Source organism: Tachysurus vachellii, chromosome 3, assembly GCF_030014155.1.
Source record: "Tachysurus vachellii isolate PV-2020 chromosome 3, HZAU_Pvac_v1, whole genome shotgun sequence".
In the NCBI taxonomy this organism is placed as follows: Eukaryota; Metazoa; Chordata; class Actinopteri; order Siluriformes; family Bagridae; genus Tachysurus; species Tachysurus vachellii.
This window is the reverse complement of record NC_083462.1, coordinates 34,819,550-34,847,114: the sequence shown is the minus strand read 5'-3', so window position 1 is coordinate 34,847,114 and position 27,565 is coordinate 34,819,550. Positions and strand designations below refer to the sequence as shown.

General features: G+C 38.8%; 1 protein-coding gene, 1 long non-coding RNA gene and 1 other non-coding gene across 6 annotated transcripts in view; 2 read left to right on the top strand and 1 right to left on the bottom strand.

The window, feature by feature from the left end:
- The window catches only part of LOC132843539 (NACHT, LRR and PYD domains-containing protein 3-like), a 924,649-nt gene that overhangs the window by 778,719 nt on the left and 118,365 nt on the right, over window positions 1-27,565 (top strand). The gene's annotated exons all lie outside the window — the stretch shown is intronic.
- On the top strand, window positions 282-354 carry trnaf-gaa (transfer RNA phenylalanine (anticodon GAA)). Its single transcript has one exon. It is a non-coding gene; the product is annotated as a tRNA-Phe (tRNA).
- Window positions 9,625-11,831, bottom strand: LOC132843586 (uncharacterized). The gene is made up of 5 exons (XR_009648135.1): window positions 11,703-11,831; window positions 11,083-11,223; window positions 10,723-10,779; window positions 10,532-10,624; window positions 9,625-10,298 (listed from the first exon to the last, which is right to left on the bottom strand). It is a non-coding gene; the product is annotated as an uncharacterized LOC132843586 (long non-coding RNA).

Genomic DNA, 27,565 nt, shown 5'->3' with positions numbered 1-27,565 from the left:
TGTGTGCATGGGATTGATGAATGTGCAGGGTAGAAATTCAGCTGAAATTGGAGTAAATCTGGTTGTTTTAATCAAGCTTATCCTAAAAGATTTTTTTTTCAACTACCTTTAAGTTCCCTATTATAGGCTACCCTGCAATTTTGTAAACCTACCTCAAACAAGAGGCTTGTTCTTGGGAATCTTGGGAAAAAGAGTTACCGGACCCAAAGAGACTCACATGCTCACACTCACACACTCACACTCATGTCTCATTGCTAATGCTCACAGCATTGTATCCTGTTGCTGAAATAGCTCAGTTGGGAGAGTGTTAGACTGAAGATCTAAAGGTCCCTGGTTTGATCCTGGGTTCTGGCAAATGGTTTGCTTCTAGAGAGGTGGCGTATGTTTCTATCATTGGCTAGGGAGTGCCAATGAACTTTACAAAGCCCTTGTGGCTTTGGATATTGGAGTTCTTCACAAGACCATTTTTAAGCCTGTTTGGTAAAGGAATCGTGCCAGAAAGCTATATTTAATGACCCCATGATTTTCAAATCCATCCATGGGTCTAGGTGTTTTACAAGAGTGTACTGACTTAGGACCTGCTTAAGCGCATTTGCTTTAGGAAGTCTGCATGGTACAGTCTTTGTACACAGGCCCCTCCTGAGCCTGGGTTTACATGCAGGTACTGTGGCACATGGTTTTTCCAACCAATATAGTGGTTACACCTCACAAAAGGGAGAAGCACTTCAAAGTTTTCTTCCAGAAAGCCACACTGGACTGTAACCAAAGAGACAGCTGTTGTGTTCCGTTTGAAACCAAAAAATATATTGTATATGGTTTAATGGTTTAAATGCATTATTACATTAAAACTTCATTACATAATATTTTGATGTAAATAAGGCAGGGACTTATGCCCAGGAAATGGAAATGCCCAGCTTAAACACAGCCATGACATGCCTGCCCAGGATTTGACTCAACTCTACTGGCATAGTATTTTCTGACGATCTAATTCTTTGGGATTTGATGATCTCGCTGAGGATGGAGGCTTACATAGCTGCCTTAGTCTTAGGTTTCTGCACTACTGTAGAAAACTCATTTTTGGTCTCGAAAGTGTGAGCACTACTGTTGTAGTGTAACTTTGTACAGATCATCACTTGTGAACTGATTCACCAATAAAACACAGAACAATATCAGTGTAATCCCACTGCATTAGATGTGTTAATTAATTAATGTAAATTAATTACTCCTAAATAATAGGATCTTTTTAACAGATTGATTGAACTTTTTTCTGTTAAATCTTTATAACAAAGTCACTTTGATTTAACAAGATTTGACTTTTTAATAATTATTATTTTTTTTAAAACATTCAAGACATTTAAGAGACAATTCTGTCTTTGCTTCACACTTTCTTTTTTATTTTCCACACTTTTTCCAGAGTCTCTGCTTGCAGTCCATTACATTATAAGATCATACCTAATAATCTGTGGTCTCTGTGTTTGTAACAGTGTTCAGTGTTAAAATTTGAATTGAACTGAACTTTCTCACACTGAACACTGTGCAAAAGAGCAGAAAACAAATGATGCTCTAATAAATAAGTCAGTTCTAGTCACTTGTGTATAAATACCAGGAATTGGTCTGTATTGTTTATACGATCTGTAGAGATAATGCTATGTGGAGATAAGGTTTCCTGTGTAAAACTGTAACACAACCTAATTAAAGTACACACATCATCAAAATGAAGCAACAACACTTTAACTCACACATAATGCAGTGGTAAATTACAGAGACTTACACTCCATCCCACCAGAAGTGACAAAGCATGTGAGGTCTAATTCTTATCTCCTGCAAAGCCTAAAACTCTTTCCTTAGTTCTGTAGATTTCCTCATTACCTCCCCAGTCAGCAAATTTCCTTTGGCCCAGATTTGGGCCAGATAAACAGCTGAGCTGTGGCCCAGATTAGTTTGTGTTTGTCGGGCCAGAAATGGCCCACATCTCCTTTGCCAAAACTGAACCAAAGCAGTGCCATAAGTCCACCAAGCATAAGCCAAATGTAATTTTATGTGGCCCAAATATGGCACACCTCTTCTTTGAAAGAACTGAACCGAAGGAGTGCCATAACTCCACCAAACATGAGACAAATAATACAATTTAATGTGGCCCATATGTGAGCCTTATATGCAATTTTAGTATGGTTGATTTCTGTTAAAATCTAACGGCCCATACGTGCCCCACATGCAGCTGACAGTATGTAAAAGTCTTATTAACTTATAGGTAAATGAAACACTCAACAACAAATGTACTCAAAACAATTTACTTCAAAGCAAGTGTTTAAATAATTACACCTTTAAGAGTAAACATAAGAATACATTTAAGAATGTATTCAACTCAGAGTAATAAAAAAATCACAGAAAAAAATACAAAAAAATCAGAGTAACTTGTACAGAGAACTTGAATTGAGAAATTGAGTTTTGATGTGCAGAGACGTTTTGATGTGGTCTTAATGTGCCCAATGAGGGTCTGCAGTGTTTTGTTGGGCCTTGTGTTTCTTCATTCGCTCCCTCCTACCCCCTCTCGGTCTCCAGCGAGGTGCAACCATTTATGTTGATTTCAATGTCTTTATTTGAGGCTTTTGCAGTAAGGGGATTCTGCCTGACTGCACCTGCAATAAAGATGAATTTAAATAATGCTAGCAGCAATACAACCTGGAAGTTAGAGATGGAGGATAATGGGGGAAAAAAATCATTCAATATAAATTATTTCCTTTAATATTTTTAATTGCAATAATTAACCACCTCTGATTGACCAAAAAAAAAAATTCCAGTATATTTTCGAAAGGAATTGCAAATTGTATTTTTATATATGTGGGCCATAATAATATCATAATTTCTTATGACAAATTATTTAGATTTTGTTTTTAGAATATATTTTTAGAATACTTTTTCACCAACTGGTTAAAATTTACAACACTGGATGTATTCTGCTTTAAAAAGACATGCATGACTTTCAGTGCATGAGACAGATTCCAAGGGACCGTCTGCAAAGTGCAAATCCCGAAAAGCGAATACTAAAAAAGTCAATAATGTCACTGTAATACACTGTACTGTCACCAGCTCACACATCACTGTAATACACTGTACTGTCACCAAATTCAGCTCACACATCACTGTAATACTCTGTACTGTCACCAGCTCACACATCACTGTAATACACTGTACTGTCACCAAATTCAGCTCACACATCACTGTAATACACTGTACTGTCACCAGCTCACACACATCACTGTAATACACTGTACTGTCACCAGCTCACACATCACTGTAATACACTGTACTGTCACCAGCTCACACATCATTGCAATACACTGTACTGTCACCAGCTCACACACATCACTGTAATACACTGTACTGTCACCAGCTCACACACATCACTGTAATACACTGTACTGTCACCAGCTCACACACATCACTGTAATACACTGTACTGTCACCAGCTCACACACATCACTGTAATACACTGTACTGTCACCAGCTCACACATCACTGTATTACACTGTACTGTCACCAAATTCAGCTCACACATCACTGTAATACACTGTACTGTCACCAGCTCACACATCACTGTAATACACTGTACTGTCACCAAATTCAGCTCACACATCACTGTAATACACTGTACTGTCACCAGCTCACACACATCACTGTAATACACTGTACTGTCACCAGCTCACACATCACTGTAATACACTGTACTGTCACCAGCTCACACACATCACTGTAATACACTGTACTGTCACCAGCTCACACATCACTGTAATACACTGTACTGTCACCAGCTCACACGTCACTGTAATACACTGTACTGTCACCAGCTCACACATCACTGTAATACACTGTACTGTCACCAGCTCACACATCACTGTAATACACTGTACTGTCACCAGCTCACACACATCACTGTAATACACTGTACTGTCACCAGCTCACACACATCACTGTAATACACTGTACTGTCACCAGCTCACACATCACTGTAATACACTGTACTGTCACCAGCTCACACACATCACTGTAATACACTGTACTGTCACCAGCTCACACATCACTATAATACACTGTACTGTCACCAGCTCACACACATCACTGTAATACACTGTACTGTCACCAGCTCACACATCACTGTAATACACTGTACTGTCACCAGCTCACACACATCACTGTAATACACTGTACTGTCACCAGCTCACACACATCACTGTAATACACTGTACTGTCACCAGCTCACACATCACTGTAATACACTGTACTGTCACCAGCTCACACACATCACTGTAATACACTGTGCTGTCACCAGCTCACACACATCACTGTAATACACTGTACTGTCACCAGCTCACACGTCACTAATACACTGTACTGTCACCAGCTCACACGTCACTGTAATACACTGTACTGTCACCAGCTCACACATCACTATAATACACTGTACTGTCACCAGCTCACACATCACTGTAATACACTGTACTGTCACCAGCTCACAACATCACTGTAATACACTGTACTGTCATCAGCTCACACATCACTGTAATACACTGTACTGTCACCAGCTCACACATCACTGTAATACACTGTACTGTCACCAGCTCACACATCACTGTAATACACTGTACTGTCACCAGCTCACACATCACTGTAATACACTGTACTGTCACCAAATTCAGCTCACACATCACTGATGTCCTGATTGTTATACTACAACACTTATTTGGGGGAAATGTGTTTTACTTTTGGGGGAAATATTTTCATATAAAAAAAATATAAAAATTATACAAAAAGACATTTCTCCCAAGTTGACTGTTTTAGTATTCGCTTCTCGGGTTTTGCACTTTGTAGATGGTCCCTTGGTTCGCACATAGAGACTTGTGTATTTTGTCCACCACGGAGGAAAGCTGATTTTGAGGAAAATTGGGTTGTAGCTGCGTCTCTACATTACTATGATAAAAAAGAGGTGTTATTTGTGTAGTAACAGCGTTTATCTCAGGAGTTATTGACTCGGGAAACTCCAATCTGTAAATATGCGGCCAACTTTACTTTAAGTGCTGTTGATTTATAGCCAAAAACATCGGAATTTAAAACGGCAAAAGAGCGGACCCCTAGCGTACATTAAACTGTTGTTAAACTGAGGAAAATATTAGCTAATTTGACCCCTTCCTCAATTAATCTAATAACTAAACACTTAATAACATGCAATATTGACACATAATGCTGCATATTTCAATTATATGACTTTAAAGTGCCAATCACGTACCTGAACGTAGCCTACACAGTCGTGAGGAAAGCAGAAATGCTGCCCGCTGCCCGAGTCTCAGTCAAATTCGCACCGTAGTCTCACTCCACCAATAGGAGGGAAGATGCATAGCAACCTGAGGTGTGGAACGGCGGATGTCTGCCGCACTTGATTTCAGGATTCCTGTGTTTTTCCAAGTATAAGCCAAATGTTTACCACAAGTCGTGTTTCTCACTGTGTGCCATAGCTCAACCACATATGGTTCTCATGTGTTTGTTGTTATCTGGGCCATATACCGCAAAATGAGTTGTGAACCAAGAGAGCATTTCCCGCCGATTTTAAAGTTATGGCAAAACAAATATGGCCACAATTTGGCCCATATCTGTATAGCCACGCCACATCTAGGCCATATGTGCCAGATAATACCCACATGTGGCCCAAACGTAATTGCTATCTGGGTCATTGCTGGTCTGAGTGAATGGTCTTAGATAGTTTACATAGTTAAATGTTATATATGTGGAGTCACGGCTTGTCTTTAGTGCACTTCTAATTTAATTACAAATTGCTCAAAGGAGTGAAGGAGTGTGTGAATGTGTGTGCATGATGAACTATGAAAGACTGGATCAAGGAATGATCTGACTCTTAATAACACAAAATTTCTATTCTATTACATTTTGAGAGAGGAAAAGAGACTGTCATAAAAAGCACATGTAAAAATCAGCAGAACTGCGTTCAGTATAACTAAACTGTGTGTGAGTTTGTGTACAGTGCAGCTGGATTTCACAAATTCAATATATATTTTTGAAATAACAAAAATTTAAAACACACCTAGTGAAAGCCACAGACACATGAATATAACAGTTTCTATTCTGAGGTCTTTATGAAGACATATGTTAAGGTCATAAAGTTTCATGTCACCAGTGTGTGGCTTTAAAATCAGGAGTGAGGTGGACTGGAAGAATCTAACAATACAAGGTTAGAGATAGTTACATATGAAACATACATTAGTACATGCACATGTGTTTATTCTTCTGATGTCAGTTGTTTTATATGAACTGCTTTATCTGTAATGTTCTTATTTACTGAGATTAACCATGACAGGGGTTAAGATCACTTTTGTATGTATGATGGAAGAACATGTAGAGATAATATCACAGAGATGTGAAAGGGATATGAAAAGAATGTCAGCGGGTTTATATGGTGATCTAATACTTTACCCACCATAAGATAACTGAGTTCACCATCTTGTGTTCATCAAGGAGATAATCCTTAAGACACAAATAAATGTTTACCCCAAATACAGTCCTACAAAAATGAGGTTTGGGCTGTCAACAGGAACATTTGAAAATTATACAATATATATATGAGGAGCTCTTTTCCAAAACACTATAAATCCATTTTAATAGTTTTTATGAAAATGACTTTTTTTACCTAGACCCACACATTTTGTTTATATTCAATTTATCCTGTTAAAATGGTCTGTTGGCTCAGTCTGAACATGTTAAACAGTGATTGTTAAATGAAACAACAATTTTGTTGAATATAAATTCAAAGTTTCTTTTAATTTTTTTCCAAAACGCTATAAAAATCCATCCTTTATTATAATTTTTTTTTTTTTTTTTTTTTTTTTTATAAAAAGAGACATAAACCAACAAGAGAACATGCAACATATAACATCAGGGAAATAAATAACTTTCAAATAAAATAAATAGTAACAAAATACATAGTAAAAAATAAATATTTTCAATTTCAGGTTTCAATATTGTCCACCACATAAAACAAATAATTTAAAAATAACACGCATAAACAACACTAATTAAATAAATATACAACAATGTTAACAATACATTCCAATCACGTAGTAACACATTTAAGCTATACTGTACAAAAAGTAACGATAGTAATGATAATGTTCAACAGGCAACTTATTTAGTAATACAAAGTCTTTTTTTTTTTTCATTGTTGTAGGACCAATTTGTCCACAACATTGTCCACACAAATATTCAATAATGATAACAATATTCAATAGGCAAGTCATTCAGTAATACATTGGAATTCAGTAAAGTGTCAAACCCGTAAACAGTAGGACCATTGTCCGCTATACGTAAAACAAATCACAGTGTGTGTGAGATGTGCTTGGAGTGTGTGAGAGGACAGAGAGATAGAGCAAGAGAGATAGAAAGCATGAAAAAATAATTATTAAAAATATTCAATAAAGATAACGATATTCAACAGGCAAGTCATTCAGTAATACATTGGAATTCAGTAAAGTGTCAAACCCGTAAACAGTAGGACCATTGTCACATAGTGTGTGTGAGATGTGCTTTGAGTGTGTGAGAGGACAGAGAGAGAGAGCGAGAGAGAGCGAGAGAGAGAGAGAGAGAGAGAGAGAGAGAGAGGAAAATTGTTGGTACTCAAGTCAAGCATGCATGCTTCACTGATTTTAAAGCTCTTTTGAGCCTTAACACACTTTTTTGTGGCTGACCTATAATCAAACGCCTCCCAGTCTGTGCCATAAACGTGAACATGGCCGAATTGCTGCACTGTAAAAAATTTTAAGCCAGTACAACTAAAAAAATCTTACTACTAATTTCCCCTAGCTTTTTCTTGTTTACTCAACTTTTATAAATAACAGTTACACTGACTCAAATATAGTTGTCAGTTATACAAAAAATGTTTAGTTGAGTTAACTTGTAATTGTTTGTTTTCTGGAGAGGTAAAACTGTTCTATAACAAACCTTTTTAAGTTGCACCAATTCAACATTTTTAGTCTATAGAACTCAATGTCTAGTGAAGTTGAGTGAACCAAAAAATGCTATTGGAAATTAGTACTAAGTAATAATACGTTATGACTGGAAACTAGAATAACATCGCCCAAGTCAAAAACTGAAAACTGTGTGTCAGTACAACAAAACATTTATTCTGAACAGCAGTTTGTTTTAAAACGCTTCTCACAAGCCCGTTGCATGCAAATAAATGTATTTTCAATTAGCTATCATCATGATAATTACAATTTCTCAAATTAAAATACTGCAACTCTACAACTAAAATTAAACACTGCAGTTGAAAGAGTTGTACAAAATACTGCAACATATGAAACATGTGACTAAACAGCAGCATATACTGTATGAGGAAGACAAACGGTCAAAATTTTAAGGATCTAAAAAATAGTCCATCCATCTACAAAGCACTGACTCACCTAAAATGAAACATTTAGAATAATGAACAGTAGGCCTACATCAACGAATATCAGTTAAATGAATAAACATTTCATTTTTAAGATAATTTAACTCTGTAAGTCTTAAAACTTAAAAATCAAAATTCACCATTACTATACCAAAGGTGTAATTACTCTGCCCGGACTCTGGCCACGTGCACTTGTTTATGTTTCTCGTCACGTGTCTGCCCCGCCTTCGTCTGCTCCTCCCTGTCATCACACCTGATCCTTATTGTTCTCATTGTCTTGTGTATTTAACTGTGCCGCGTTGCTTTGGGCAGCACGGCATCTACTGTGGTTTGTCCTGTCTTTTGTCTGCGTGATGTTTCGTGTTTTCAGTTATTAAACCCTGTTTTAATTTATGCTATCCTGCGTTTGGGTCCGCTCTGTTTCGTGTTCATGACAGAAGATGCCGCCACATGAGGACCCAGCGGGATAGCAGCAACCTGGACCGGCTGACTGGGAGTACTTTTTCCGTGTTTGTGTTTTTTTTCCCCCCCCTGGACTTGGCGCGTTTGGCTACGTGGGTCCGCATTTTTTCGGTGAGGGGCGCCGTCTCGCTTTCGGTTTTTCCGCGGGGGGCGCCGCCTCACTTCCTGGTTGCGGGCCATGTCGCCAGCCCAAGGTTTGTTCTGCTTTTCAGTGTCCTGTGACATCGCTCCGCACTTTCCAGTGGGGGGTGTCGCTTCACTTTTGGTTTCCGTGGAGGACGTCGCCCCACTTCCTGTCCGCGGGGGGTGTCGCAGGCCTGCGTCTTTTCCTGTTTTTGGACTTCCCTGTTCTGTGGAGGATTTTTTTTTTTTCTCCCTCCCTCCCTCCCTTTCCTGGACTCCGGGGGTGGATCTGGCCGGGGTGCATCGGGGGACGTCGCTCGGCCCTTCAGCTCGGCTGTGGACGTCGCTCGGCCCTTCAGCTCGGCTGTGGACATCGCTCGGCCCTTCAGCTCGGCTGTGGACGTCGCTCGGCCCTTCAGCTTGGCTGTGGACATCGCTCGGCCCTTCAGCTCGGCTGTGGACGTCGCTCGGCCCTTCAGCTCGGCTGTGGACGTTGCTCGGCCCTCTCTGGCTTGCTCCCCCCACCGGCCTCACCGTGTGCCTTGCTTCCCCCACCTGCCTCGCCGTGTGCCTTGCTCCCCCCTCCCGGACCCGTCGGGACTGCCTGGACGGATTGGCGCGTCGGGAGCCGCGCCTTGGAGGGGGCTCTGTAAGGACTCTGCCCGGACTCTGGCCACGTGCACTTGTTTATGTTTCTTGTCACGTGTCTGCCCCGCCTTCGTCTGCTCCTCCCTGTCATCACACCTGATCCTTATAGTTCTCATTGTCTTGTGTATTTAACTGTGGTTTGTCCTGTCTTTTGTCTGCGTGATGTTTCGTGTTTTCAGTTATTAAACCCTGTTTTGATTTACGCTATCCTGCGTTTGGGTCTGCTCTGTTTCGTGTTCATGACAAAAGGTACCCACCAACAATAAGAGCATCTGAAAAAACTCAATGCATCTTAAACTCCCTATACAGTAAAAAGCTTATTCTTCAGGGACTGAACTCTGTTGGTGCACTTTTCTCCCAATCCCACAAAGATGTTCTGCACTGCCTCAAATGTGTATTTTAGTCCTTTTGGATATTCAATATTCAGCGCATAGAGAAGTCCAAAGAGTACCATGAAAGCAGTGGGAAAGTCAGGTAGGTCCTCCATGACCACAGTTTCCTCCAGGATGATGCCGAAGTTTAGACATCTTTTTGTTGCCTGTGAGAGATCATCCTCCATGACTGTGAGAATTGCCAGTTTCACTTCTCTTGTGCAAGTCTCCTCTAAATCCGTGTCCTAAGAATTACATAAATTTCATGAATGGTTCAGTGGTGGTGCTTAAGTATAAATATGAAAATAAAATTTTAAACTATTGCAAACAAAACATGGCACATTATGTGCTAACTTGACAAACACTTGATGAAAACAAGCCACATGGAAACCATGTCAGCACCTTTAGTAAATATTGCATTTAATAAAATAACTATGATCAAATGAAAATATGAGATGAATAAAAGCTGAAAACCTACCAGACAAGTCTTTGATATTACGTCACGTTCCCTGAGGTACAAGGGGAGTCCCTGTAGAGCCGTAGTGTATTTGTGTGATAGGATGTCTGTTGTCTGTAGAAGGGAAATATCATTTTAATTATGATTCACTTCTGCATGATTCCTTTAAGGCTTAGTTCACCCAAAAATGAAAATTGTCATAATTTACTCACCCTCTAGTTGTTCCAAATCTGTATAAATGTATTTGTTCTGCTAAGTTTTTTGTTCTGCTGTAGAAAGATATTTGGAAGATGGTTTGTAACAAAGCAGATCTCACCCCCCATTGACTACCACAGTATTTGTTTGTTTGGACTTGTGGCCATGAAATGTTAAATAGACATTAGTTTTAAAATCACAGTGCAAAAATGGACATTGCACAGTCTTATGCCTTTTCAGATGTGTACCCAGATGTCTGATAAATATTTTTTCAGTACAAACATTGTTATAATCACATAGGTCACAGTTAAATGTAGCTTGCACTGTCCTTTGATCAGAATTTGTGTGGACCCTATATAGATGACTTTTCAACGCACCTGGTGTATTGAAAGTGCAGACACACTCAGGGAGACACAGCAGTGATACACGTTGGCCTGGGTGCCAGTGCTTGAGCCTGTAGTGTCTCAGCAGCAGATTTTGACTGGCACATTTTTGAGTGAAATGTGCTCAAGGTAGATCTGTTTAAGAAAAAACAAAGTGAATGATTAGGGTCATAAAAGGCAAATTGATAAACGAACAATGGAACAGACAATGAATTTTATTCGTATACTTTTTTTTTGTGAACGTCAACAGCTGCACAGCTATGACACACGCCTTTCAATAATAATTTCCTCCTCAGATATTTCCATAAATCAATCTACTAATGTTAGGGCAATTAGTCGGAATTCTCAGCTATATTAACATACAGTAACAGACGCAATTTAACTGTGCAGCAAAATCGATCGCAACATAAGACAAAAACTTATTTCATGTAACGTAACAGGATTAAAAATACAGCTAGATTTAAACATTCAGTAATGATGAGAAATATAAGTAATACCGCTATAATAAGTAATTAACTATAAGAAATGGTGTTAACACACTCATTTTTCCTAATACAAAAAATGTAGGAATAGTAACGAACAACAATCATCAAAAACCAAATAAGCAGACTCACCATAAAGATTCCTCTGGATTAGTATCGCCCATGTGCTGTATCGTCTTTCATAAAGATTCTTCTTCTTCTTTGCTGAACACTTCTAGTTGTTTCTCCTGAAAACAAAACAGACGTTGATGCACAGCAAGATTGCTCAATGGTCACGTACTGAGGGCATGGTTTAGCATGAGAGAAAATGCTGATATATTATTTTAAATGTATACAGTAGTTTATTTAAATCAAACAATTCAGTTAATAAAAATTAATAATCCACACACGCTAATCGTGTTCTGTTTTGTCTGTAGGATATCAAATTAGTGAGATGAGATCATTGGTGCCCACTCTTGTTGTTAACGAAATTACACAGTAAAAGTTTTCCTCCACTAAATTAATTGTTTCATAATATATGTTGTGCACACTAGTACTACTAGTGACACTACTTCTACTACTACTAATAATAATAATTGTATTACTATTGTACAATATATGAAGTAAACATGTTTTGTTATATTGTGACGGTAATTAGCCTTAAAAGGTCGAGTTCGGGCGCCAGGGGTAAAAACCACCACAATTATTAATCTAATTAAGTTAATAAATTAAGTTAGAGACACTACACAGAAATAACGTCACTAATTTCACTACATATATCCAGTAAAACCAGAAACCACAAGAAAGTTATTCAAGTCTTCTATTCCAGTTTTATTCCACTTCGGGTATTTCACTACATCATATTAGTCAACTCAAGAAAAAGAAAGAGAAAGAATGTGAGCAGAAAATACATAAAACTACTAACTTCAAGCCCAGATACATTACCTTTTAATTACCTTACACTGTTGAGTGACAAGTCAACAAATAATTACATATATCAAATAATTAAATACAAAAAAATCTTCTGCAGAACCAATACAAGACATTCTGGAATGAAGGAAACAGCAAAGCATAAAGGCAAAACAACATAGGAAAAAGAGAAAATCTGCATCCAAAAGTTAAACAAAAAAAAAACCAAGTTTGGTTACTGTGTCACTCATAGACTACTGAGCTTGAAACATAACTCATAACACAACCTAATCCGGCAACTCGAGCGCCAAAAATAAACAAAATCTCCCTAAACAAAAACCCTCTTCAAAACATACTAATGGCACAACTAATGATGCCCTGAATTAGCATCTCAACATACACCAGATCGGAAAAACAAAGCTCTCTCTCTCTCACGCTCCAATCGCATACAAGGCGGCAAATCGCTCTCATCACAACTTCCACTACCTTACAAACTCACTGCGGGAACCATATTCCTCAAAATACGGATCGTAAGCAATAAAAAGCGGAAAAAAATCGTTGCGTTCCATGTAGCATTACCCCATTAATGCAACGCGGCAACAAAGGCATTACTTACAAGCCCTCCACTAGCGGGCATGACCGGAAATAACCTGCACCCGACAACAACGGTTAGCGAGCACATGAGAGAGGAGAAGTGAAAGGTGCAATTGCACTTCCTTAAATACTTCCGGCCTGGTTCCCCGGATATAACTCAACAGCGCCACCCCAGTACGAAATAATAAAACACACTGACGACTGTCACACTCTTCCCCCCGTGGAGAAAAATCCCCTAATATTCTACAATACTATATGCTCTTCGACAGGAAAATGTCAATACATGAAGCCCTGCAACAACAACAGCCTAAAACACTAGTTCCTGCATTCAACATTCAGATTCAGTCATTTGCAAATCAAGCGCAATATACCTTGCACTATGGAGTACTAATTAATCCCGGACATAATTCCATCAATATTAAAACCCTAGAAAATCCTCATCATCTGACTCCTTAGTAAAAATTTTCAAGACTTTCTCCTTTTCCTTACAATCCAACTCTGCAGCGGCAGGAAAGGCAGGCTTCAGATTGCACACATGGACTGTACGCAAGTCCTCTCCATTGTCCTCACGCACAACCCGATAGTTTACTGGACCTAATTTTTCAACAACTCGATAAGGCCCAATCCATTTTGATGCAAACTTAGCTGCAAATTGTTGAGAGGCCTTGGAAAGGGGGTGTGCTTTCATCCAAACCCTATCCTTCTTGGAGTAAGTCACATTCCTACGACCAGCATCATAAAAACGTTTCTGTTTCTCCTTAGCTCTAGACAAGTTCCTTTTTACCATCTCCTGCAAATCTTTAAGAACCCTGAGACTGGTCTGGTGTGGTTCTAGAACACGCTCAAAAGGTCCTTTCAACCTTCCTTGCAAGAGTAACTCTGCTGGAGAGTATCCAGTACTCTCCTGAACAGCAGAATTGATAGCATACCTCAACTCTGGCAAATAATGATCCCAATGATTATGCTCACCAAACACGTACGATGATATCATCCCCTTAACTGTCCTATTCACACGTTCCGTGAAGTTGGTTTGGGGGTGGTATGCTGTTGTCAATTTTTTCACCACACCCCACCTGCTACACAGCTCCTGCAAAATTTCAGAGGTAAATTGAGGACCCCTGTCCGACAACAAATATTTTGGAACACCAAACCGTGTCAAAATTTCCTTCCTTAGCGTCTGTGCAATGGTCACTGCAGTAGCTTTTCGAAGCGGAAACAACTCCACCCAATGGCTATAATAATCTACTACTACCATTAGCTGTGTGTTACCCTGCGTACTACGAGGCAATGGGCCCATAAGATCCACGCCGAGCAATTCCCATGGTTCATTTGCTTCAGTCTGCTGTAACAGGCCAGCTGGTTTACAACACTCAGGCTTACACTGTTGACAACTGACACAGTTTTTAACAAACAACGAAACATCTCTCCACATATTTGGCCAAAAAGCAACTTCCATTAACCTTTTTTGTGTCTTATAACGACCAAAATGCCCACTTAATGGGTTAGAATGATATGCTTCCAGCAGAGTCTGCCGAAGGACCTGTGGGACATACACTTGAAAATAGGTTCCCTTGGAAGGATGAATCACCTTCCGGTAAACCTTGTCCTCTAAAATAACAAATCCGGACCCAGAATCATCAGGACTCTGCATATTATCAACTATACTCTGATATACTTTTTGAACCTCTACGTCTTGCTGCTGCGCTGTCCAGATATCCTCATCAGAGAGAGGAAACTGCAAGACCAGACTATCTGGAGTTTGCTTATTGGTATAAGCAGCGACTATTGGGGTAGAATCAGGGATACTGACACGGGACAAAGCATCAGGGGCACTGTTAAGCTTTCCCTTACGGTATTCAAGAGTAAATTCAAACTCTTGCAATTTCAAAGCCCAACGAATCAGGCGAGAGTTCGCCTTAGTAGTGTTAAACACCCAAAGGAGAGACGCATGATCAGTCACAACAATAAAAGACTTGCCCTCTAAATAATGCCGCCACCTTTCAACCGCCCAAACAACAGCCAAACACTCTCTCTCTGTGGTGGAATAATTCCTTTCTGCACCAGTAAGTGTACGGCTTGCATACGCTAGTACTTCTTCAGTCATACCAAATGTAGATGGTCGCTGGCCAAGAATAGCACCCAAACCAGTTGAACTAGCATCTGTATAAATGATAAATGTGCAAGCATGGTTAGGATGTCCCAGTATTGGTGAAGAAGAAAGATGCATTTTTAAATTCTCAAAAGCAGCCTGACAGTCAGCTGACCACTGAAAACGGGCTCCTTTTCGTTTCAAGGCATTTAAGGGCTCGGCAATAGCTGAAAAATTAGGAACATACCTATGATACCATCCACTCATCCCCAGGAATCGCTGAAGTTCTTTTAGATTTTTTGGGACAGGGAAGTTCTGGATTGCCTCTGTCTTAGCAGGATCTGCTTTCACCCCTTCAGGGGTCACCACATGTCCAAGAAACTTAATTTCTGTTAAACAGAAGTGACATTTCTCAAGTTTAAGGGTTAATCCTGCCTTTTGCAAACACTTCAAAACCCTTTGGAGATCTTGCATATGCTGACTGAAATTCGATGAATAAACGACAATGTCATCTAGATAAACCAAACAACACTGTCCTAAACATTCAGCCAACACCCTATTCATAAGCCTTTGAAATGTGGCTGGGGCATTCTTTAACCCAAAAGGTAAAACTTTAAATTCATATAACCCAAAAGGGGACACAAAGGCAGTCTTAGCCATACTGTCTGGGTCCATTGCCACTTGCCAGTACCCACTGTTAAGATCAAGGGTACTAAACACACTGGCTCCAGCAAGAGACTCCAGAATTTCACCCACAGTAGGGAGAGGGAATGCATCACTTTCACTCACAGCATTTAATCTTCGATAATCAACGCAAAACCGCTGACCTCCATCCTTTTTTGGGACAAGAACAATAGGAGATGCCCAAGGAGAATGAGACGGCTGAATAATGTTTCGTGAAAGCATATCGTCAATTTGTTCCTCAACTACTGCCTTCTTATGTACTGGTAACCTATAGGGCTTTTGCGCAACAACCACATCTGTACGAACAGCAATCTTATGCTGAACCATATGAGTTCTACCAAGAGTAGGAGTACATACTTCAGGATGATCATACAAAAGAGTAAAAAGAACATGAGACTCTCTGTCTAGTAAATTACTCTCATTGACCTTGCCTTGCACTAGCTCAACAAGTTCAGCACCAGTTTTTTCCTGCCAACAATTCTCTATATAATCACTCACTGACCATTCAAACTGGACAGGAGGAACAGAGGAATAAAGAGAAGCAGTAGGCTTACAACCCACAGGTGGTTTACAAGACCTCCAAGAATCCCCTGAGGTAATTGATGGCTGAAAGGGAAAAACACGATTTTCACGGTCCCCGGAGAAACTGTACAACTGATCTTTAATATTAAGCTGCAAACCAGTCAACGCTATGAAATCTAACCCCAGCACCACCGAATATACCAGTTTCTGAGCTGGAAGGACTACTGTAGGAACCTGAAATTGCAAATCATGCAAATAAAAGTCAAGCATTTTCTGTCCAAGAGGAACAGTAGCATCACCATTAGCCAGATAAAGTGGTCCTTCGTGCCATGCATCAAGTTGTTCCTTAGGTCCTTTCATCTTGTTCCATAAATCGAAATGCAATAGTGTGTAAGTGGCCCCTGTATCTACAAGCGCTTTCCCAGTGCAGTTCCTCACAGTTAAGGCAACTACCAACTGTTTAAGAACTACAGGGCCAATTCTTTTGTCCTGTCGGCTACTAGCTGGATCCTTCCTTACAAGTCGTTGAGTATCATATGCAGATACTACACCTCGTTGATAACTACGACTTTGGGGTTCTTTAAAACCCTGTACATGCCCTTCAGAGTGTTTTCCACTCAAAGAAGCCTTAAAATTAGGACAAGAACCTGGAGAATGATTTTCATGACACCTCCAACACAACAAACTTAGGTTTCGTTGCTCTGCAGGCAAGATAGCTTTTACTTCTACTTCTTTTATTTTTCTGGCCTGTGAGTTCTGGCCAAATGTAGTGCTCTTGGACAATTGAAGCCGATTATACTTTCTCTGCTGATCATAATCTCTTTCTAATTGAGCTCCAAGCCTCACTAGTTCCTCGACTGTCTGTGCACGGCCTCGAAGCTGACTAGCAAAACATGGGTTCATAGCTTTTAAAAGGGCTTTTAAAACTTCATCCTCAGTAGCTCCCTGTTTCCAACGCTTAAACAAAGCTTGAAATGAGAAAGTAAAATCACGAACACCTTCATTTGCCCCTTGTACCCGATTTCGTACTTGATCCTCCAACACGTCTTGATAATCTTCTGGCAAAAAGACAGCTAAAAAGGCTTGCTGAAAACCTTCCCAGGTGTCAATCTTAGATCTCACTGTCTCCCACCAGTCACGGGCAGAAGCATGTAAAACACTACGCATTGTTGCAAGAATTTCACTGCTTGACATAGGTCTAAGAGCTAAGAAGTCCTTGCATCTTTCCAAGTAAACTACTGGATCGGTCTCATCATGCACACCCCCAAAAGATGGGAATATCATCCTAATAGGCAGGACACGGCCACAGGTCAGATTAGATGGAAAAGTAACCTGACTGACCAAATTGCCGGTATTACACGTTGCAGTTGAACCCAAACGTACCTGAGAAGGAACAGTGGCAACAATATCCCGCTCGACTAACTTACTGTCCAGTTGAGGGCCTTTCTGCATAAAGGCATCAAGGGAAGTCTGCATAGTAAATACTTGCTGCCTTAAACTACACATTTCTTCCTGCAACTCCTTTCCATTTACACCATGTTCTTTAATAGCTGTTTTAAAAGAAGAAAATAAGGAGTGGTTAGCCTCATCAACCACTTCCTTAAACTCAGTACATGACTGTTTTGCATTCCACTTAATGACATCAATTGTTTGCTTGGTAAAATTTTGCATGCGATCATTAAGGACCTCCAAAAAATCAGTTTGAGCCTTTTCCACTAGCGTTAATGTCTCTTTAGGAATGTCCGTAAAACAAAGTTTAGCATTTTCCTCAACCCATTTTTTCTGCCAAGCTACAGTATCGACAAATAAGCTTTTAAGTGAATCAATTGCTTGAGAAAATATAGCCAAGTCATCCACTTGGTTCCCTGAACCAATCAAAGGGACACCAAGATATGATTGTTCTAAACCTGTGTCATCATCTAATAAAGACCGCTCCACATTCCGAGGAGTGGAAGGGCTATCATGAAAGGGTCCCAACACACTGCCACCATCCCCACAGTCAGTAAAATTAATAAGAGGAGAACAGGGTTCCATAATTACACAATCACAGTAGGCCAATAACACCCAACATCTGAGAGTCCCTGTTCGGGCGCCACTTCTGTGACGGTAATTAGCCTTAAAAGGTTGAGTTCGGGCGCCAGGGGTAAAAACCACCACAATTATTAATCTAATTAAGTTAATAAATTAAGTTAGAGACACTACACAGAAATAACGTCACTAATTTCACTACATATATCCAGTAAAACCAGAAACCACAAGAAAGTTATTCAAGTCTTCTATTCCAGTTTTATTCCACTTCGGGTATTTCACTACATCATATTAGTCAACTCAAGAAAAAGAAAGAGAAAGAATGTGAGCAGAAAATACATAAAACTACTAACTTCAAGCCCAGATACATTACCTTTTAATTACCTTACACTGTTGAGTGACAAGTCAACAAATAATTACATATATCAAATAATTAAATACAAAAAAATCTTCTGCAGAACCAATACAAGACATTCTGGAATGAAGGAAACAGCAAAGCATAAGGCAAAACAACATAGGAAAAAGAGAAAATCTGCATCCAAAAGTTAAACAAAAAAAGAAAAACCAAGTTTGGTTACTGTGTCACTCCTAGACTACTGAGCTTGAAACATAACTCATAACACAACCTAATCCGGCAACTCGAGCGCCAAAAATAAACAAAATCTCCCTAAACAAAAACCCTCTTCAAAACATACTAATGGCACAACTAATGATGCCCTGAATTAGCATCTCAACATACACCAGATCGGAAAAACAAAGCTCTCTCTCTCTCACGCTCCAATCGCATACAAGGCGGCAAATCGCTCTCATCACAACTTCCACTACCTTACAAACTCACTGCGGGAACCATATTCCTCAAAATACGGATCGTAAGCAATAAAAAGCGGAAAAAAATCGTTGCGTTCCATGTAGCATTACCCCATTAATGCAACGCGGCAACAAAGGCATTACTTACAAGCCCTCCACTAGCGGGCATGACCGGAAATAACCTGCACCCGACAACAACGGTTAGCGAGCACATGAGAGAGGAGAAGTGAAAGGTGCAATTGCACTTCCTTAAATACTTCCGGCCTGGTTCCCCGGATATAACTCAACAGCGCCACCCCAGTACGAAATAATAAAACACACTGATGACTGTCACAATATGATAATGATAATAATAACAACAATTTACAATAATGTTATACAGTTATACATTAGGCACATTTAAGTTACATTAAAAATCACTAAACAACCATTTCTCTTCACTGTCCCATAAACAAATGGTTGCATTTTATTTCAAAATTAGCATTTTTTTCCTGGGAGGGAAGTTCCTAAAAGAGATTGACTTAACTCAAATTAATAAGTTGGCAAACTGTTTTTTGGATGAACTTGCAAAGCGTTGTTCACAAAACTCATCTTTTTAAGTTTATGGGGAAAAAAAACCTGGTTTAGGATGAATAAGTGTATTAAAGATAGTTCCTTTCCTTGTTGATTGTGTAACGGTATTCACTCAAGTAGATCGCATTTTTCCCGTAAGTAGTGCTCTGTTTCGTGGCGTAGCTGGATGATCAATAATCACGTGTTTAGCATTAACGTTAGCCAAAACTGATTTAAACAAAGCAAAACGCGGACGGTGAAATGAAACTGACCAGCTGGCAGAGGATTCTGCCGGGTCCTAAAGCCTTCCTCTAACGCAAACCAAGCAAAGATGTATCCAAAAAGAAAGATTCATTCTCAATTTAGCATTTGTAATTGGCATTAGTCGTATGACTGTGTTTCATATGGCTTTCGTATGCTTCTCTGACTTAAATACTAGAAATTCAATTAACTCCATCCACGACACACAATCCATTTAAATACAGTTTATTGTAATAACTATAACTTACACAATAAAATCGTGTAATTTGATACATTTCATTCAAATTTTACAAAGTGACCTGAACATGACCTTCAAATGAAGCATGTTAGCTGTCTGAGCTCGTTGGAAAATATCATTACATTCCTTAAAATAGCCTTTCCAAAACACAACTTTACATTATACGTTAAGCATTTGTCTAATTTATTTAGGTTATTTTCTGTAATAAAACTAAAATAAAGCTTACCTGACCCAGAGCACATCCAGCCCCTTCTAAAATGTAGTTGATGAGGGGAAACCCTGTGCAAAATGCTACGGAAACAGACTGCGCATGCGCAAAGTTATGCGCAAAGTTAAACGCTTGAATTAAGAAATCAAAATATTACGTTTTCCCAACTCAATTGTTTATTTTCATTGGACAAAATAGTACTAAACATGCAGTTAAATCTTTTTTATGAGTAAACTCAACACTGTGCTCGAAAATTTGTCCACCTAACTTATAATTTTAAATTGAGTTAACAATTTGCAAGTTGGATTTTTTACAGTGTGCAGGATGGCATGGTATTCCTGTGGTAGCAGAATTGTGTCAATTTTCCTGATCTTCTGCTCAATTCTGCCAAAGACTCGGTCTGCTGGGAGAAAACTGTGGCCTCTTACTGGAAAGTTGTGCTCTATTGCAAGGTTGGGAAAAAACTGACAAAGTTCCATGAGCATGGACACCATGTTCATGTTTTTGTTTTGCCCAAAACAAGAGTCGCTGAACAGCCGATGTCCCCTGGATCTACTTACTTTGTCCTGAAGTCGAACCTTAAGGCAGTCACTCAGCACTGAAGCTTTGCTACTCTCATTCTCCTGCCACACGTAGAGATGGACATCATCTTTATTCTGCTGACTGTTCTCACCATGGTGCACAACAACACCAAACAGGTACAGATACATCTGCCATGAGTAATAGGCCTGTCCTATTGGGGTTTTTGGAAGGATCATGTTTTGCATCATATCAAAACAGGGTCACATGACCTTCTGCAACCCTGCCTAACAGGTCATAAAACATGCGCGCTCTGACGATGCAAAATGAATGATGTAGATTCCATCCTCTTCTCAGTCTCAGTTAGGTTTGGATCTGTAATCCTGAACTTGTACTTGGCACAATCAGAGCATGCATCTGTAGCTGGGTGACCGAAGCCAAGATTGAAGTCCTTGGAGAACACAGAGTAATCGAGGGAGTAGCTGGTCTGAGCATGGTTCTGAGCCTCAAAAAGTTCATGCATCTTGTGCACATTCAGGTCATTAGGGAGATCCTTGCGGCCTGGTTCTCCTCTCCGCCCATAATGGCTGACCCTGCAGGTAAAAGACTGGATGTGCTCAACAATAAGTTGCTTTCTCTCGTTGTGCTTCTCACTGTGCCGTGTCCCACCTCTTCTCTCTGGGCGAGCCTCAGCATAATATTGAGCCACCCGGGACACACGGTCTTTGCTGATGCCTGTGAAAGTAAATTTTTAGATTGTCATATACATTGATTGAAGCCAGTATGAAATAAGGCAAGTTTATTTGTATAGCACATTTCATACACAGGGGTCAGGAACCTTTTTTGCATTAGTAGGCTAGTATAATTATCAGTACTTTCCACACTGCAAAAAATTAATGTCTTAGTATTTTTGTCTTGTTTTCTAATATAAATATCTAAAAATTCTTAAATTGAGATACATTTACTTGGTAAGCAAGTTTTTTTTTACTTAAAACAAGTCAAAATATCTGCCAGTGCAGTAAGAAAAATAAACTTAAATTAAATTTATTGAATTAAGTTGAAACTGGAATTAAGCTTATTTTTCTTAGTACACTGGCAGATATTTTGACTTGTATTAAGTAAAAATAACTCCTGATTTTCATAATTTATTTAAATAAACAAGACTTAAAATCTTAAGCCACTTGCTTACCAAGTAAATGTATCTCAATTTAAGAATTTTCAGATATTCATATTAGAAAACAAGACAAAAATACTAAGTAAGACATTCATTTTGCAGTGCATGTTACATTAGCATGCTTGTTTACAGTAAAATATCTTTGTCACAAAGGAGAAATCTACAAACTGTATTAAACTACCCAAATCTGAAACGAAAATTGTACTCACCAAACACTTTAATGAAGGTCGCCTTGCAAACGGGCACCTTCTTTGGGTGACTGCTACACAAAAGACTGTACTTGACTGATACATTCCGGTCTTTTCGTTTGTTTACGTCCTGGACTTTCAGACGATGCCGTTTCACTTGCGTTATGTCCATGAGATGAAGAATGGCCCTGTCCTGTTCAACCTTGTTTGGTCTTTCATAAAACATGTTGAAATTTATCATTAGGTCGTCTGGTGACAGCTTCTCAGCCTAACAGAAACCGGTCGCAGCCTTGTGTTGACATCCCACTGTTGGTATTAACGCGCCCCCTGAGTGACGAACCTTCTTTTTTAGTTGTTTTTTGTGGTTTTCTTTGACCAGTCTTTTGTTATTGTTATTACAGTTAAAAACACTCATGTTGAAGACTGCGCACAAACAAACTTCTCTCGCCTCAGACCGCCACAATGTTGGATTGCGTCGAGCGCTCACCGAATTCTAATTGGTCGAGAGGACATATAGCGTTTAGGCAAAAAACAGGTTTGGCGCTTATCGCGGTTTGGAAAGGAACTGCATCTTGCAGTGCATTTTAAACAAGGAAATATAGCATTTTGGCATGAAACATTGATGGAGCAGTATATAGGTTCACAACACAGCAAAATGACATGACAAACTCGTTTTTTTAATTTTGCCGTTTATTGCGTTTTGGAAAAGAGCTCTTCATTTATAAACTATAAATGTACTACATTAATCCCCCCCTGATTCTGTGTCATTGTGTTGTAAAAATGATTTGTATTTGTATAAGTGTTTGTCTGTCTTCTGTACAAGGTCAGTTATTCATTTAGATAAAAATCATGTGTACTGATGGTATTAGTGTATATTAAGTTGATGTGTGTAGTGTAGCAGATTCAGGAATGAACAGCATATTATAGACCTGTGGAGAGAGAGAAACTGAGGAAGAAAAGAATTTTCAAGAAGGAATATAGTGAAAAACTTTGTATGCAGGACAAGAACTGACTATTTTATGTACAAGAAATGTAAAAAACTTTATAGACAAAATCAGATATGAAGAAACAAGTTTGAGTATCATAAGTTTTTATTTTTTACTCTGGATTGTAAAATATGTTAAAGTGTGAAGTTGTAGCTGAGAGGATAAAAGAATGTGATCAGTCACAGTTATTGTTATGGACCCTCTACATCTGAATATGCATGATTCAGCTCCCAAACTGCTGAAAATGTGGGACGTGTTCTAACTCTTTACCACCATAACTGATTTATCCTGGAAAAAAGGTCTTAGGAGAGAGTCCTGTCATACACCAGACCTGGTGAGTTTATTATTCTTAATTCTGAAAAACACAACAGAACAGAATTACAGACAAATTTAAACACATTGCTTATGAACAACAGAAGAATAAAGAATACACATTATTGTTGTTATTCTGTTGTTAAAAAGGAAGGATCTAATTCAAGGATGTGTTCATGTCCCATTAAAAGGGAATGCCTGTTCAAAAAATGCCGTTTGGTTGCAAAGTAACCATTGTACTTTTTTATATATATACTTTTCCATGGTCTTCTGCCATGTTTGAGGCATCTTGAAACTTTGCATGCTTTTATGTTGGCCTTATTTCAGTTACATTTACATCTTATTCTTTGTAGTTTTGATTTGTATTCATTTTTAGATTTTTATTGTATTTACAACTCACCTGTATGTGGACACCTTTTTGTTGCAAATAAAACTCTCATAGTCCATAAATACTGTAGATTTAACTTTGTTTAATATATACATTTAGTTAAATCATCAAACATATGTATGACTTGCCAGTGACTTGCTTGACAAGCTATGACTTGACTTGACTTGCTTGACATAAAGCAGTGACTTGACTTGACTTGACTCTGACAAAAAATGACTCGGACTTGCTTGAGACTTGAAGGTTAAGACTTGAGACTTGTGACTTGCACATGTGTGACTATATATAGGAATACGTATATATACATATATATACGTATATGTATATATATATATATATATATATATATATATATATATATATATATATATATATATATATATATATATATATATATATGTATATATATATATATATATATATATATATATATATATATATATATATATATATATATTATTTTTACATCCAGTATATTCAGTTCAAACAATTTTCTACTTTTATCAAAGGCAAATGAAGCTTTTAATCAGTTGAAACCTGACCTCACTTCACTGCCAGTGCTGACCTTCTATAACCCCAACAAAGAGCTGAAATAGTCATCAACACATCATCTATTCTATTAGGTGCAGTCCTTTTCCAAAAGAGTGAGAGCAGTGGAAAATCACAGTTTATGACCAAGACTGAGGTCTGCCCAAGTGGAGAATGAGGAGCTAGGATTGACATGGGGGTGACAGTACTCAAAAACATTCTCATTGGGAGATTCTCAGAGACTGACCATAAGCCACTTGTCAGTTTATTAAGTCACCCGGCTCTAACAGAACTCCCTCCAAGAATCCAGTGGTTTTGAATCAGACTTATGAGATACAGCTACTCCATCTACCATGCTAAAGGTAAAGACATATTAACAGAAGAGACATGCAAAAGTCAGGCAGAAGTCTAACGGAACACACTAATATCTGTTGAGATGGTATTCTAAAAACATACTTGTCATATCAACATACTTCTGAAAACCGAAAAAAACAGCCCAAAGAGAATTGTGTTTGTGCAGAAGTCATTTCTTTTTGTCAGCAAGGTTGGCCAGACTGTAGCCAGCTCTCATGTGCATGACACAATGTTACATATGCCCCTTTTCCACCAAAAAGAACCGGGTGCTGTTTCAGAGCTAGCACTGGTGCTGGTTCAAAGTTGGTTCCACTGGCGAACCTTCTAAGAACCAGTTTGTCTTTCCACCGGTTAGAGAGCATCACAGAGCCGAGTCTGACGTCACTGTATACTGTACGTGTCACGTGTGCCAGCAACGTTAGCGCAGCAGCGGCAAACACAAACACATCAACAATGGCAGATGTTGCTTTACTGTTAATGCTCATGGCTTTGTGAACCTACATTAACATCCAAATGCGGCAAATCCAACGTGTACGTGCAGCTCCATGTAATTTGTATAAACAGAGGTTGTAATCGAGAAAGTACATAACGTTATTTTATCGTTAACACAGAAAAAAGTTAGCCTTAGCATGTAGCTACCTACTATCATGTGTGCTGATAATTGATCATATTGCGGTAAAGTAAAAGTGTATTAAACATTAGTATACTTAAGGTACATTTACAAATGCGCTAACAGTACCCCTGCCCACAGCCCCTAACGCAAGCGGTTCTTAAGTCTAGAACAGCAACGTTTTGGTGCTACTTAAGAACCACTTTTCCTGGTTCAGAGCCGGTGCTTTGGCTGTCGAAAAAGAAAGAACTGGTTCTAAATTAGGCTCTGGCTCCGAACCAGCACCCAAACTGCCTCGGTGGAAAAGGGGCATCAGATAGAGTAGCAGGCTTTGTGTGGTTAGTCTGTGCAGAAGACATTTCCAGGTATAATTTTCCAATAAGGACTGAATCCAGTGCTTAGCAGAAAGGTCATGAGGGGGTTTCCAGCGTTGAACTAGTAATTTCTTTGCCACAGTCAAAGCTGATACCCAAAATTTCTGTTCTTTTACACTTACAGAAAATTAAGAATTATCATTCAACAATAAAATAACTTGTAACAATAAAATCTTTGGGAAAACGAATCTTGATAACCTTGTATATAACATCAATCACAATGTCCCAAAAAAGTGTCAAGGCAACCTGGTCCGCAAAATATGCAATACGGATGGGGTGAAATACCCATAGCATAACGTATACATGTGGTTAAATATGCTCTGTGAATAATTTTAAAGTGAATGAATTTGTGATTAGAGTTTGAGAACGCATGGAATGTATTAACCCACACTGTGTCCCAATCAATGCTTCTTTTATAGGGAGTCAAATCTGATAACCACACTCTAGCTTTAGGGAAATCATCAGAGTTAAGGTTTGAGAAGCAAAAGTAAAAATAAGAGACAATTCCTACGCTTGCCGCATTTTGAATCCATTGCATTACTGGGTGAATTTGAAGATTATTGCCCCAAGGAACCTTTAGATATTTTAATGCGGAACAAAGTTGAAAATATAGAAATAAAGTGTTACGGGAAATGTTAAATCTTTCTATTAAGTCTTGAAAATTTAAAATTGATTTCACTCCATTTATATCCTTTAATGTTAGAATACGTTTTGTAGCCCAAGTTGGCTGTACAAATGGTTGTCCACCAGAAAGCAGATTCCGATTGTGCCATACGGGAGTATGGGCATGCCATATAGTTTTATAAGGAAAAAGGGATTCAATCTTTTTAAATATTTGGAGGGTGTTGGAAAGTATAGGTCCATAATGTAATGAGCACTTCCTATATGTATGACCAGAAAATAAAAAGTCTTGCAATCGAATTGGTGAAATAATCTCTTGCTCTATTACTTTCCACGAGGACTGTGAACAAGGATCAAACCATTTCTTGACCGAGAGCAGAATAAAGGACCAATGATACAATTTAAAATTTGGGCAGCCCCATCCGCCTTTCATTGTAATTCTTTGAAGTGTAGACCACTTATTGCGGGGACGTTTTCCATTCCAAATATATTTTCTTAGTAATAATCTATTTTCTTCCAATAATTTGTAGGTGAAGGAGGGAGAGGAAGCATGGAACTAATAAAATTAATGCGAGGCAGAATATTCATCTTTATCAGTGACATTCGGGCTGAAGGTGATGAGGGTAGATATATCCAACATTGAGTATCAGACTCAATTTTCTCATAGATTGACTTAAAGTTTATTTTTGAGATTATGGGTAAAGTAGGTTTGAGTTCAATCCCTAAATATTTAACTTGTGTTGATATTACGATATTGTTTGGAATAGAAAAATTTAGACCATCGGTATTAAGAGGCATCAAAATAGTTTTTGAATGATTCATTTTAAATCCCGATAGTATGCCAAATTCGTCTAGAATTTTGAGGGCGTTAGGAAGCGAGCGCTGCAAGTCAGATAGAAATACTAAAGTGTCATCTGCATATAAGGAAATAGAGTGGCTTGATGTGCCTAATCAAATTGGTGTAATGAGACTGCACTGTCTCATCTACTGTGCCAGGGGTTCTATTGATAAGTTGAACAAAAGGGGGAAAGTGGACAACCCTGCCTTGTACCTCTATGAATATTAAACCTGTC